The sequence below is a fragment of the Heteronotia binoei genome, chromosome 3 (genome assembly GCF_032191835.1).
Source record: "Heteronotia binoei isolate CCM8104 ecotype False Entrance Well chromosome 3, APGP_CSIRO_Hbin_v1, whole genome shotgun sequence".
NCBI lineage: Eukaryota > Metazoa > Chordata > Lepidosauria > Squamata > Gekkonidae > Heteronotia > Heteronotia binoei.
In genome coordinates, this window is record NC_083225.1 from 66,449,967 (window position 1) to 66,464,208 (window position 14,242).

The following is a 14,242-nucleotide window of genomic DNA, read 5'->3' on the forward strand; positions in this document are numbered from 1 at the left end:
ATATGCCGGCTGAAATTAATATGTTTAGACTAGAGTAAGTCTGCATAGCAGCACACTGTTAAAAATCCTACCTTGTATTATGCTACTGTGCAATTTAAAGAGTGGTGTCTATTATCTCTTGAATTCAAAACAAATGACCAGTTCCTGGCTTGTTAGGTTAAACATGACATTTATTACTTGAGCAGTCTAATCCTGGGAGTAAATCTTGCAGAATTGATGGTAGTTTTTCCCAAGTAATTGAGTATAAGACTGAAAAGTTTTAATTCTGTTTGGCAAAAGCTTGGTTTACTAGTTTCCAGTTTGGTTAGTTGTGAGAAGGAAGGCATTACATTTGAACCTCTCAATTAATTAGTTAATCCTGTAGCTGATTATTCTTTCAATTAAATCAGTGAAAACTTGCAACTCAGGTTAACAATTTATTAGAATGACGGCGTAATTAGTTGCATCTTTTTTGGGGGGGGGAGGGGAAGCCAGTACCATGCTGGGCCTTGATGTGTAAATATATAGACACCACTGTTTTACAAGGTCATAAATGCGATAATTGATTACGACCACTAGTGAAGGCTTGGGAAGTAGATGTTTTTCAAAGAACAATATATAGTTTTACAAGCTCGTTTAGAAGTTGGATGTCTTAAGTGATTTCTGGAGACTAGACAATTCCCTTTATGATGATGCCATGGCTGTGATAAATTGATAAGGTTTATATTTCTCTGGGTCTTGCTTGGCTCCAGTCAAATGCTGTTGACACACAATGTTTGTTATCCTTTTTGCACAGAGCCAAGCTTTGTAGTAGAGAGCAGGTGCTGTTTTCTCACTGACCAAGTAAATTAAAAAGAGACTGTGGTTAATGAGTTGCTGAAGTGGTATTCCTTGACTAAATGTTGGAGAAAGGGGAAAGGTAAAATAGAAGAAAAAGAGAAGTATATCTGTTTCAGGTGGATTTAAAAGAAGCTGATTAGTGACAGGGCTCTTGGTCCATTGTTTCTGTCAGTGTTTTTTTTGCTCCTTGATATTTAGAAAGCATCTTTACTGATCCTTTTGAACAAAACCAGCTCTAGCAATAGCTGGCAAAACAGAAGCAATTAATGGCATGCACTCAAGGGGAGAATCTGAGGCTTCACTTTAAGTGCAATGGTTAAATCCTCTAAAATGAAAACCGCTGCTGCCCAAAAAACCTGTAATTGGACACTAATGTATTTTATTGTCACAGCTGATAGCTGCTGTGTTTCAGGAACATAATTAGTAACACATACTCGTTAGAGACAGTAATACCAAAAATCCTAATTACCAGTGGAAGAGAGGGAAAGTAGGCAGGTAAAGAAGAACTTGGAGTGAGAAAACTGAAATAGTGTTCTGTTGATAGTACCTAAGTAGAGCTGTATGCGTCAATAAAACAAGTGTCCTACTGTGCCGGAATACAAATGGGCTGTCTGTAGCAGGATACAGCAAAGACATTTGGCAAAGAGGGATAGAAGAGCTTCTGGCGTAATGTAATTGAATTGACCATTTCTCTAAAGATACAGCAAATTGTTTGTTGCTGTATTCATCATCGTAAGGGAGGCCAGACAGCTTGCCAGACATGTAATATTTATAATAAAAAAGCCTACAACATTTGCTCTAAAATACAATTGTTCTGTTTACAGTCATTGTAGAACTTAGTGTAATAAAAGTAATAACTACTACTACTATATTATTATCATTATTACTTTTATCTTCTGATTTTTTTTAATTACATTCAATTCTCCACTTTCACCTGCAGAAATCACTTCTGCTTGCAGGAAAATGGAAGGACAAATTTTAGCGATTTCCCCTCTTTCTACTGCAGACTGCTTCATTACACTGTTCCTGGAGATGTACTGATCTCAGGAAGCACAGAAGTCTTCAGTGGAAGGGAGAATATGACCCACTTCTCTGGCTTCATTTTGATGAAGAAAGATTAAATTAGGTGAAATCATTAGCCAAAATTTAGTCACTTTGATCCCTGACTATCCTGTGGGCCATGGGTACTTTTGTACACAATGTATCGGTGACAGTGCATGAAACAAAAGGTTTTTAGCTTAATTTGTGATGTATAAGACCACTAAATATGGGGGCTAAGTGGCAGCTGGCAGGCTAAACTTGCAATGGACTTTTCCTGTGTGAAATTAACCTCTGCCCAATTTCTCTTTTTGTGGTAATGCCCTTCCAGAGCTTGAGACATTTCCAAAGTGTGCTGAATAAAGCAGTCTGATACCTTTTCTCTTTTTAAATAAAAAAACCGAGGCATTTAAATCCCCTTCTCCTCTAGCAACTGCTCCTTGCTGTGGTGTGACAGATGATGCAACAACCAGCAGCTTATCTGAAATGACATATGAAATGCTCAGCCTTGGTACATGGGGAAAACCCTCTGGAGCTAGCTCCAGAAGACTAAGCGTAAATTGTATTCTGACAGGGCCCCTGGGCCCATGCAGTGATGGCTCAGCAAATGAGAAGCAGTTAGCTTTTAGATCACCACATATGGCGAAGACAGGCATTTTTATTTCTTGCACCACTGCGCTCTTGATAAGGCTGGAAATTGGAATCAAAATAATTAGATTGGCTAAACGGATCCCAACAAATGAACCAAGTTAATTAAGGGGAGGGAAAGCGCGTTTGTATTCCAAATCCATGATATGCTCTTTTTCATTTGTGATTTTTATGTGTGTGTGTGCGGGGAGAGTTAAGGAAAGAATGTAGCTGTGTCATAGTTAGGCAGGGAGCTGGATGCTTTTAAGATATATGAGGAACACAGCTAAGCGTCTGAACAATTTTTAAAATTTACCTGATAGATTAATGTAACTGTTTGAGAACTGTAAAATGTACTGTTGAAGAAACCCATTTCTTGAAAGAAAGTGGAAGCAAGGTTTTTAAAAAAGATAAATATAAACCCATTGTGATAACCACCATAATCCCACACAGCTGACAAAATACTTTACAACTGTACATACCATCCTCCAGCCCTTCTACCTATGCTCAACAAAGACTACAAGGCTTGAATTCTCAGGTGTAACATGTGCGTTGACTCACTGATTTCAATCATCTGGAGCAACCAGTTCTGCAGTAACCATGCCTATCCTATTCTTGTGGTTTGCTGAGGTCAGGATTGTGTTTGTCTTTGAAGGGTCTGAGTATGAAAGTACCTACTGTAGGAGACACATGCATGATTCGATGATCCTGTCCTGTTTACTGAATCTTCCTCCTCCCTTTTCTCTAAGACTAAATATGTCATTCTATATATTCGTTATTTATTGAAATAGAAATAGGTAAGACTATTGCATTCCTGATGGTTGCAGGTTGTGGAACCTGACAGTTTTGGTCAGCCATAATTTTTGGTATTTCTAATGCTCTCCTAGCACAATCCGCATCTTTTAATTCTTGGGAAGGTTCTTTGACACAGTGGGAGAACCTCTGCTTTGTATGCAGAAGGTCCCAATTTCAGTGAATGGCATCTCCTGTTTAAAAAGACAAGTCCGTAAGTTATGTGAAAGACCTCTGTCTGAGGCTGGGGAGAGCCTCAGTAGACAATTCTGAGTTTGATGTACTGCTAGTCCAATTAAGGTAGCTTCGTGTATGTTCATATGTTTCAGTTTCAGATTAGGGTTGAATTGTGGTTTGGAATCCTGGTTTGCGGGGAACAAAATTTTAATTTGCCCAGATGCCTGCATGCTTGAACAAAAATTTACAAATTCAGAAACCTTTCAGTTGCATTGGAGACACGCAAGGGAAAATGGAAGGAGTAGGGTTACCAAGTCCAATTCAAGAACTATCTGGGGACTTTGGGGTTGGAGCCAGGAGTCTTTGGGGGTGGAGCCAGGAGCAAGGGTGTGACAAGCATAATTGAATTACAAAGGGAGTGCTGGCCATCACACTTAAAGGCATTGCACACCTTTTAAATGCCTCCCCTACACTGGAAATAATGAAAGGTAGGGGCACCTTCTTTTGGGGCTCATAGAATTGGACCCGCGGATCCAATCGTTTTGAAACTTGGAGGGTATTTTTGGGAGAGGAGCTAAATGCTATGCTGAAAATTTGGTGCCTCTATCTCAAAAAACAGTTTCCCCCAGAGCTCCAGATACCTGTGAATCAATTCTCCATTATACCCTATGGAAATCAGTCTCCATAGGGAATAATCAGGTGTTCACCAGACATTTCCCTCTCCCCTACCCTCTTTCTCATGACTCTGGAGTGGGGGGAGGGGCTCCAAACCAGGGGATCCCCTGCTCCCACTTGGGGATTGGCAGCCCTAGGAAGGAGTGTGAGGGAATAGCAAGAAGCCACGCTCTCTTATGTCACAAGCCTAACATTTTTACCCAAAAGGAAGGCTAGCCTGAATTCAAGATGATCTTCCTTTAAAAATGTTATACACAATGGATTGGCATTTTTATTACAGTACATAACTGTAAGTTTTATGAAAATTTAAGATGGCCCCTTTTTTTTTGGATGGCACATATGTGTGTGTGTGTGGGGGGGGGGGACTTGGTCTTCCTTTCTGTTAAGGAGAGTGCCTCTTACCCCTACTTGAAAAGGCTTGAGAAGACCAATTCATCCTAGGGTTGCCAGCTCTGGGTTGTGAAACATCTTGGAGATTTTGGGAGTGGAGCCTAAAGAGGCTGAGGCTTGGGGAGGGGCCTCAGCATGATACAACACCATAGAGTCCACCCTCCCAAGCAACCATTGTCTCCAGGGGAGCTAATTTCTGCTAGGAGATCTTCAGGCCCCACATGGAAGCTGACAGTACTAATTCCTCTTCCTCTGTTGTTTCCTTTCCTTTCCTTTTAGTTTATGATCAGCTGTCCTTAACGTTCCCTTTCATTAAGATAGATCTAGATGGGCAGCCGTGTTTGTCTGAAGCAGTTGAACAGATTTTGAATCCAGTGGCATCTTTAAGACCAACGAAAGTTTATTCAGGGTACGAGCTTTTGTGTGTGAAGAAGGTATGAGCTTCTGAAGAATACATGAACGTTCATACCTTGAATAAACTTTTGTTGGTCTTAAAGGTGCCACCAGACTCAAAATCTGTTCCCTTTCATTATACTCTTCCCTTGGTTCCGATGGGGGATTAATCTTGCACACGGGGCACAATGACATCACCCAGAAGTGACATCATCACACTGGGCATGTCATACCGGGGACACTTAGGGTAGCTAGCATTTAGGGTAAAAACTCTATGATACCATCACTTCTGGGTAATGTCATCATACCAGGCATGTCGTGTGATGATGGAGCTTTTGGGGGGTGAGGTCCCACTGGCAACCCACTATGTGCCAGTGGGTTGTGGGCCTTCAAACTGGGGGAATCCCTGGCCCCAGTGTGAGCTTGGCAGCTCTATTTCATTGTACAGCAGATATGTATGACCTCCAGCAGGGTGGATATCATTATGAAACAGGGGTGAAGTGGGATTGATAAATCTCCTTCAAAACAGTCTACGTGAGGCTGCTGAGGTCTAGGTTCAAAGAAGCAACCCTATCTCTCAACATGATGGTTGGGTGCATGCTTGAATTGGTGTTTCACTAGCAGTCTTTCTGCTGCCTTGCAGCTTAAAGGAGTGATGAAGGAGGAGGTGCTGGTGTCCATACCTGCTGAATTGACAACCACACGCAAGAGGAGGCTTTGAGGTTCAGCACACTGAATGCAAGATGTGGGCTCTTGAATAAAGTCAGTAATACTAGAGTTTTAAAACATGCTGTTAGTTTCCAGTTTGTAAATTCATTGATCTGTCTGATCTCTTTTCTGGGTGAGGCCTAGCAGCAGATGCAACAAAAATAAGTGCACAGTATGGTGAGTGAAGCTGTTCCATGCACAACATTGAATTATGCCCATTTAATAACATGGTGCAGTATTGTGAATTTCACTCTATTTTAGCTGGTATGGTAAGTAGCAGTATACTTGCTTCATTGTGACACTGCTGAATAAATTATACTATAATGCATTTTAAAGGCATGTACTCTGGCACAGTTCCAATTATTAGTGGTTCCTACACTATCTTTTACTGAAGATGCAAGTGTGCCAACATAAAGTGAGCCTTGGAAATTATTTGTAATGCTAAAAATTTAATGTACATAACTGAAGTAAGTTATAATCCTGTACTTTCTCTAGTCATACAGTGAAAAATTATATCACTTAACAAAGGTATTTAATGATTGCTTCTGTATTTTTTATTACCATGGCAATACATCTGGATGGGACGTTTACAACTTAACAATGTTCTTAGAAATCTTGCATTGAATAGTCATGGAATGATTGTGCTGGCAGAAAGATGTAAACATTAATAGTACTCCTTCAAGACTTCATTTGGTTATGTTTGAAATATACATTCAGACGTATGCCTGACAAACCATATTTGTTAATTATTTATTTATTATTATTATTTATTCAGAGAATTTAAAAATCAGTGTAGAATTTTCTGTGCTTTTTCCTGGTTTGGGATGTAGAACACAAATTCACTTATTCTTCTAATTTGTAAAAAGTCAGGTTGCATTTCCCTCCTTCCCACACATACTCCCATTCTAAATTTGGCTAAGGAATTTTGAAGATCACAGTTAGTAAGATTAAAACACTGTTATTTCTGTGTGATAATAATTGGCCACAGTAAAATAGTCTCCTTTATGTAAATGATGCTTTGTTGTTTTGAAGTTTTTAATTTAAATTTGTGCTCCATCCCTTTCTGTGCACAAATATATTTTTGAGAAGGGACGGAAATTGAAATTGCTTATAACATGATTACGTAATTCTAGGATGTTGCTGAAACAATAAGGTGCATTTTTTCACTTCCCTCTATCCAATTCAAAGATCAAAGGAAACAAAGAAAACACAAATGCTGAGAAAAATAAAAGTGTCTGTTTAAAGTTCCACTTTTTCTGTCTTAGGGCAGGTCATAAGGTTTTCTGACTACAGAAAGCTGTGTTGCTTGTTTAAAGAGGATCTGAAACAGTACAATGTGGAACTTTGCCAGAAAACCTATCTAGATTGGTTCTACTTTTTAAAACCGTGGGGTGGGACTTGTGTGGCTACAGCTGCCTCTGCTGATTAAAGAAGCATTTTTATTCCAGAGCACCACATAGTTTAACCTCAGAGAGACAGTTTGATGTAGTACTTAAGTGTGTCAGCTCTTATCTGAGACAACCAGGTTTGATTCCCGACTATTCCACGTGAACCTGCTGATGTGACCTTGAGTTAGTCACAAGTTCTCATAGAGTGTTCCTCTCAAGAGCAGTTTCTGTCAGAGCTTTCTTAGCTTTGCTTACCTCATAGGGTGTCTGTTCTGGGGAGGGGAAGGATGGGATATAAATCCAATCTCCTCCTCCTTCCTCTTCTCCTTCTTCGTCTGTCCAAGGTATGCAGTGATCCTATTGCCATGTATTGGAGGAGGATTTTAATCAGACTATATCACGTGACAGAATTTATAAGTATCACATTTTTCTTGTTTGATTTATTGATTCTTATTCTCAGCTGGCCCATGGTAATACATAAGTCCCCTTTCTTTCTTTTTGGCTGGCATATAACAAGTAATTTGGTAGTCTTGCAAGAACCAAGTTGTGGGCCTTCAAACCGGGGGGAACCCCTGGCCCCAGTGGGAGCTTGCCAGCTCTGTTTCATTGTACAGCAGATATGTATGACCTCCAGCATGGTTGGAAAATGTATGGAATTGTTTTTTCTGTATATTCTGGTTTTTTTTTTAATATTCTATGTGGTTTTTAACTGTTGTTAGCTGTCCTGAGCCTGTTAGGGGATAGCAGGATATTAATTTGATAAAATAAATAAAATCATGGCAACATTTCCAGCCACATAATCATAGGCCTATAAAGGCTTCTTTAGAGGAATCAGCCCCCCTTCCCTCCACAATTTTATTGGCTGTCCAACCTGAAATATTTTCCTTGCAGTTTTGATGCTTGCTTATGAAGCAGTGCAGCTCAAGCCAACAGGTAACAAATGAAGGAAGATAAAAATCAAGAGCCCTGGAAATAATTCTGATTACTGCAGCACCTGTACATTTAAAAGCAATAATGGAATGGAATAACAGACCAGAACCAATTGATTGAAATTAAATCAAAAGAGTTTTGGCTAAACATTAGGAAGAATTTTCTGACAGGATAGAACAGGTTTTCATTGGAACAGGCTTCCTCAGGAGGTGGTAGCCTCTGCTTTGGAGATTTTTAAAGAGAAGCTAGATGGCCATCTGACAGCAATGCTGATTCTGTGAGCATATATTATGAGAGGGGGGCAGGAAGGGTTGCATCAGTGCTAAGTTTTTGTTTTGAACAGGGGTAACTAGGAGGGGGGGGGAAGTATTTGTGAATTTCCTGCATTGTGCAAGGGGTTGGATTAGATGACCCTGGTGGTTCCTTCTAACTCTGTGATTCTATGAGACTAATGCTGTGTTGTCTTTTCATTTTTGATATTGCTTTCAAAGCTGTGACCATTAATTACTTAGACCCAACCCCAAACCTAGCATCTGAGTGTTCAGACTCACCTTAAAAGTCAGTTTATAGCACAATGTTTCCATGCACCATCTAGTTCTCAGATGTTTTGAGGGCCAGCTAAGCATACTGATGGTAGACCTGTATGCAAAATTGTGTTGGTCACAAAATTAGTGTTTATGGAAATTTTGTCACCCTGTATTTCCTCCCCACACCCAATCAGGAGACACTCAGCTTAAAAAGTGTAGAAATGCACAGACAAGAAAGGGTTTATTAGCCCTCCCTCCATGCTGCAATTCAATAGATCCTTCTGTCTCCATTTTATCTGCAAGATCTATAAAGAAGACCTGCCACTGACACATCCAGTTCCATTTTTAGTATGTATCAGATAGAACTTTTGTCTGGGAGTCCATAGTAGCTCTCAGTAGCCCTGGCAGGAGCTGAGAGGGCGGAAGCATGCCCCATCTGCACCATGGCCAAGGTGGGGGCGTTCTCCTTTCTGCTGGCAGGCTGCTGAACAGAAAGGCCAACTGATACCATTCCAGATATTTCTCATATAGCTGTATCAGAAATGAAACACTGGATTCAGGAAATATTATGTTTGACCTTATTATTATGCAGTCAAATAATTCAAAATCATACCTTTATTTCTAGTTTTTTTCTTTAACAAATTAAAATTATTTATAGTCCACCTTTCTCACAGGGACTCAAGATATTGTGATGCCCCCCTCCCCCATGCACCATATTATGACCAGAGGTTGCTATCTCATCAAAATGTAAGTGCATAAGCTACTGCTCATTGAACTAGCTGTACAGAAACTAGGATTTTTTTCAGAAATGGTGAGGCCTGGTGTTCCTTTAACCAATTTTTTGTGTGTTTCTATTGAGAATTTAATTAAGCCAATAGCTCATTATGTTCTTTCCCGTCATCTCTATAAAGTTCTTAGTTCTAGGTGTCTTGGCAATGGTTATTCATATAAGAGTTTTCATTAGGTTTGCAGTCATAGTCTGGCAACTGATGGAAGTCCAGCGGGATGGGAACATGGAAGGGAGCCTTTGGTTGTACTATAGAGTTTCTGGCAATTCCTAGTGTGATATCGCTTTTGGGTGTGATATCATTCCTGGGTTTCCCCAAAAGTTATGTCATGCAGTCAGCCCAAAAGCAATTCTTTTTTTGTTGTTGTTAGTTTTTCTCCCATTGCCTTTCTGAGTGGTGGAAGCAAGAGTGGTTTGCCAGTGGGAGGTCTTTTGCCCATAAGTAGGAACCTTGTTTTTATTATTTGTTGTATTGGTCTGTCATGCTTTCTCTTGTGAGTTGGAATGATAGCACTGTTTATGCAATGACCTTTGGTTATAAACAAAATATATTATTTTGCTTCTAAGTTATCTGCTGCCAGATAATTCAATCATTACCTTTTATTCCTCCTGACAGTTTTCCATCTGTTGTTTTGTCCTATTAGATTTTTGCCACATTCTCCACAGTTTGCTGAGCCAAAAATTATCCCATAATTTTCTCCCAAACAGTTAATGTGAATTACACAAATGATAGCTCTGACAATTCCTCTGGTATTTTATCTCCTTCATTTTTCTCCTTTAATCAAAACATACCAAAATACTTTGCATTTTGCACAGTAACATATGTCCAGTGACTCAATCATATGTAGAGTCAGCCCCACCCACCTCACAGGGTGTCTGTTGTGGGGGAGGGAGATAAAGGAGATTGTGAGCCACTCTGAGACTCTTGAGTAGAGACTCTTCTTCTTCCTGTCATCAAGAAAAAATTATGAAACAAAGCAAAGAAAAGCTATCAAATTTGCATGTTACAGTGACTACATTCTGTGAAATTTGCATATGAGCACCTTTGTATATGAAACAATTGTGTATAAATAGAATTTCCGTGTTAATGATCTAGTAATTTGGTCATGGTAACTTTGCTTTGGTTCATGATCTGTATTTCTGCGATTCTTTTACTTTCTACTGCTCTCACCATGGAAAAATTGACTGGCTCAAATATCTAGTGTTAGGTTTGTGTACATACTGCATTCTGCACAGATAATAAAACCAAAGGGTTGTACTTCTCTGAAAAAAATATTTTTACTTCAGTTTTTAAAAATGAAACAAGTCTTAATTCTTCTCAAAACAAAAGAGAACACACAATTCATACTGCCAAGAGCCCAATTAAAGATATGATGGTAATATGCTGCCATAATTAGTTTTGCAGAATTGATAGTAATATAATGCAGTTTGATGCAAGGCAGTAATGGTTCTACACATCTGTCTTTGAGATGTTGCTATTTTGGTTTCAGTCTGTAGAACATCTCTCTCATTTGGCTGGAAATGAGAAAAGCTGTTGTTAGACGTAACTTCCATGTTTCTCTAGTTTTCTGACCAGCTACAAAGACAATAGCTGGGTACACAAGAGCTGCTGAAAGGGATAGGAATGTATCATGCGTATGCATGTTGTATGTATGGGTAAAATTCCAGATTTTGTTTGAGGTTTATCAGGTTGGTTGTTGCCCTCCTCTTACCTTCTTGAAAAACAAAGTTCTGATTTAGGGGGTGAGTGGTGATGATCTCTTTGTTTGAGGCATTTTTACCAGTTCATGGTATGTCAGTTGGTAAGGGAGAATAGAACCCATGTGCTTCTTCCTTATGAAGGAGAGGGACATGACATGTCTCAGATGCGTTTACTTGTATGTGCTATGTGTGATATGGCAGGATTGGTTTCCATTGCCACAAAGTACAAATCACTGGCAGAGGGCAGCATGTACACCAGGGGTGGGGAACCTCCGTCACGAGGGCCGTATATGGTCCTTGAGGTCACTTGGTGTGGCCCTTGGGGATTGCTGGGCTGAACCAAGCCATATGGCAGCCTCTCTGGAGCCTGGCTGGCCTGTGAGGATCGTGGAGCCCAGCCGCACTGTGCAGCAGTCTCCCCAGGGCCAGGCAGGGATCACAGGGCCCGGATGTACTGTGCAGCAGCCTCCCTGGGGCCTGGCTGCTCGGCCAGAATTACTGCAGGGCCTAGAAAAGTTACTGTCACCGTTCAGTTTGCACTTGATTATCCCAGATGGTGTGGCCTAATATGCTAATGAGTGTGTGACCTAATATGCTAATATTAGGGGATGTGGTCTAATATGCTACTGAGTTGCTGCTGGGCTTTTTCTATGCATTTGCCTAGGGCGGCGGGCCATGTGTGCGCGCGCGCGCCAGATTAGGTTCTCGTCACATGACTTCAAATAGAAAAAAACAATTATTTGCATTAATTTTGCTGGCCTGAATCATTCTCCCTCGGCAGAGCACTTTTTTTTAAAGTTGATAATTTTTTATGGCCCGCGAATGATGTTATAAATATCCACATGGCCCTTGGCAGAAAAAAGGTTCCCCACCCCTGCTGCACACCCACATGGGCTGCTCTGGGCAAGTGTGCTTTCAGTGACATTAATACTACTGTGTTACCTGTAGGATTGCCAGGTCCAACTCAGGAAGTATCTGGGGACTTTGGGAGTGGAGTCGGGATACTTTCTCATTCCCTAAAAACAAATAAGTAAAAATATAGCAGTGCAGTTCCCTTGAATACAGTCTTTATTTCCCCCCCTTTTTTCATCAGATGGTTCCACAGCAGCTGCAGTTTTACTAAACTCACACACACTCACAAAGCAGCCAAAATAAACAGTTTGCATGCCTACACTTTTGTGATCTTCCTGGGACATTTGCTATTTTTACTCACCAGAGTTGCTGAATGTAATAACCTGCTGTATTTCAACCAACTTATGGAGAGAGAGAGGCCTAAGGGCGTGGAGTTTATCTCTTTTACTCAGGGCTTTTTTCTGGAAAAAGAGGCACTGGAATTCTCAAGAGGGAAATGAGAGAGAAACACATAGGATTCTTTGAAACAGTTTATTTTCATATGCTATAGACTTCAATTTTAAAGCAGGTTCCAAACTTTAGACATTTCGCCATATTTTTCCACTCTTTTTCATCTTGCTTTTGATGTCGAACGCTGAATGATGACCTTGAAGCAACCATGTTTTGACATACTTTGTTGGATCAAAGACTTAAGGGAAGTCCAGCAATTCTTATAAAACAATAAAGATGTTATGGTTTTCACTGACAAGGAGGATCTTTCTGGAGTGGCAATCAGATTCATCTGGGAAAATCCTCTTTGGTACTCACTGCAGGAAATAGCATATTGTATTGTATTGTGTTGGAGTGTGCAGAATATAGAGAGTTCCTTGGGTATTTCTTCTCTGAATTTTAGTTCTCTAAAGACTCGAATGCTTTTCTTTCATAGAGCTGAAATCTTCTTGCCAATGTGCATATTTTTTCTTCCCCACAGAGAAAATTGTTCCTTGAGTTTCCTGGCCAGTTCTTAGAATCCAGAACTGTTCCACACCTTGACAGTTCTGTGTCTTCTTTTGAAAGCAGTTGTTTCTGAAGAGAAATTTTAAGTTGATCATGGAATGCAACTGGGGAGATTGGTGTGTCATCAATTTATATTTTCTATGCAATAAAACACCCTTAGATTGCAGATTTTCTTTCTTATAATGTAGAACAGTGCTTCTATGCCCACAAACTCAGTCTTGCTGCTGGCTTTGTACAGATCTATATTTCTCTCCTTCAAATCTAAATGCAGTTCTGACAGTTCCTTCGAAGCATCACAAATTAATCCAAGATCCAAAATAAATTCTACTGATGTAATCCTTTTATGGAGACCCTTCATATGTGCACTTCTCTTTTCTGTCGACATTTTTGGATTTTCGTTTTTCAAAAATGAAGCACTAAGGCCTCATAATCCTGCCAAACAGCCAAAACAGTTCTTTAGCTAGATGCAACCCATCTTGTAAATAGAATCCATCCAACTTTTAAAATCTCCATCTCCAACATAGTTGCATGTGATTTCAGCTGCCTTGCATTTTTTGGAGATTAATGATACATAGCATACTACTTGCCCAAAAAACTCTTAGATCGATTGATACCAGAAACTTTTTTTACAACATCATGTACTGATAATTCCAGCCCATGGCTAGCACAACACCATACAACAGTGGCAGGGAATCTGTCTGCAAAGTTTTGAAACTCCTCCACAGGATCCCTGCATCACTGCAGCACCATCACATATCAAAGAAACTAAATTTTCCTTTAAGAATTCTTCATTGAACTCGAGTATGAGACATTAAATTTTTGTGTATTCCATTTGCTGTTACGTCTTCCAGCTCTATCAAACCTATGAAGAGATGTACAGGTTTCTAAATGTCTATTTCCTCAATATAGGTGTGGATATACACTATCAGTACAGATTTCTGACTCACATTAGTAGATTCATTATCAGTGAGATTTTACTTTTTGAATCAATAATCTTTCTGATCAATGTAATTTTCATTTCACTGATAGTCTGATGTATAATATTTATACAGGCATTAGTTGAGTGTAAAATTCTTCCCATATCAATACCATTTAATTCTTGTGAATCAATTTCAGCTTCAGAATCATTAAAAGACTGATTCTTTTTATCCACCATATATGCAGTATGAAGTATTTTATTGGTAGTTTCCTTCTCTCTTGTTAGTGATTTCAGATATACTGTTTTGAGCTTTTATTTTTTTGCCTTCTTTGATTACTTTAACTGCAGCTTTATGACCTGCACTTTCTCTATGGTCAAAAATCATTTTTCTCAGAGATGTTAGTTGCTGTTTCTTATTTTCACCATAAGATATTCAGAATTTACCCATTCTTTAGAAAGCCACATACCCACATTCTTCTCTGTGCCTGTTCATCCAATATTTTTGCACGCTTCCCATCATAAA

General features: G+C 39.6%; 1 protein-coding gene across 10 annotated transcripts in view; it reads left to right on the forward strand.

The window, feature by feature from the left end:
• Positions 1-14,242, forward strand: part of TBL1X (transducin beta like 1 X-linked) — a 191,788-nt gene that overhangs the window by 58,456 nt on the left and 119,090 nt on the right. The window lies entirely within an intron of this gene.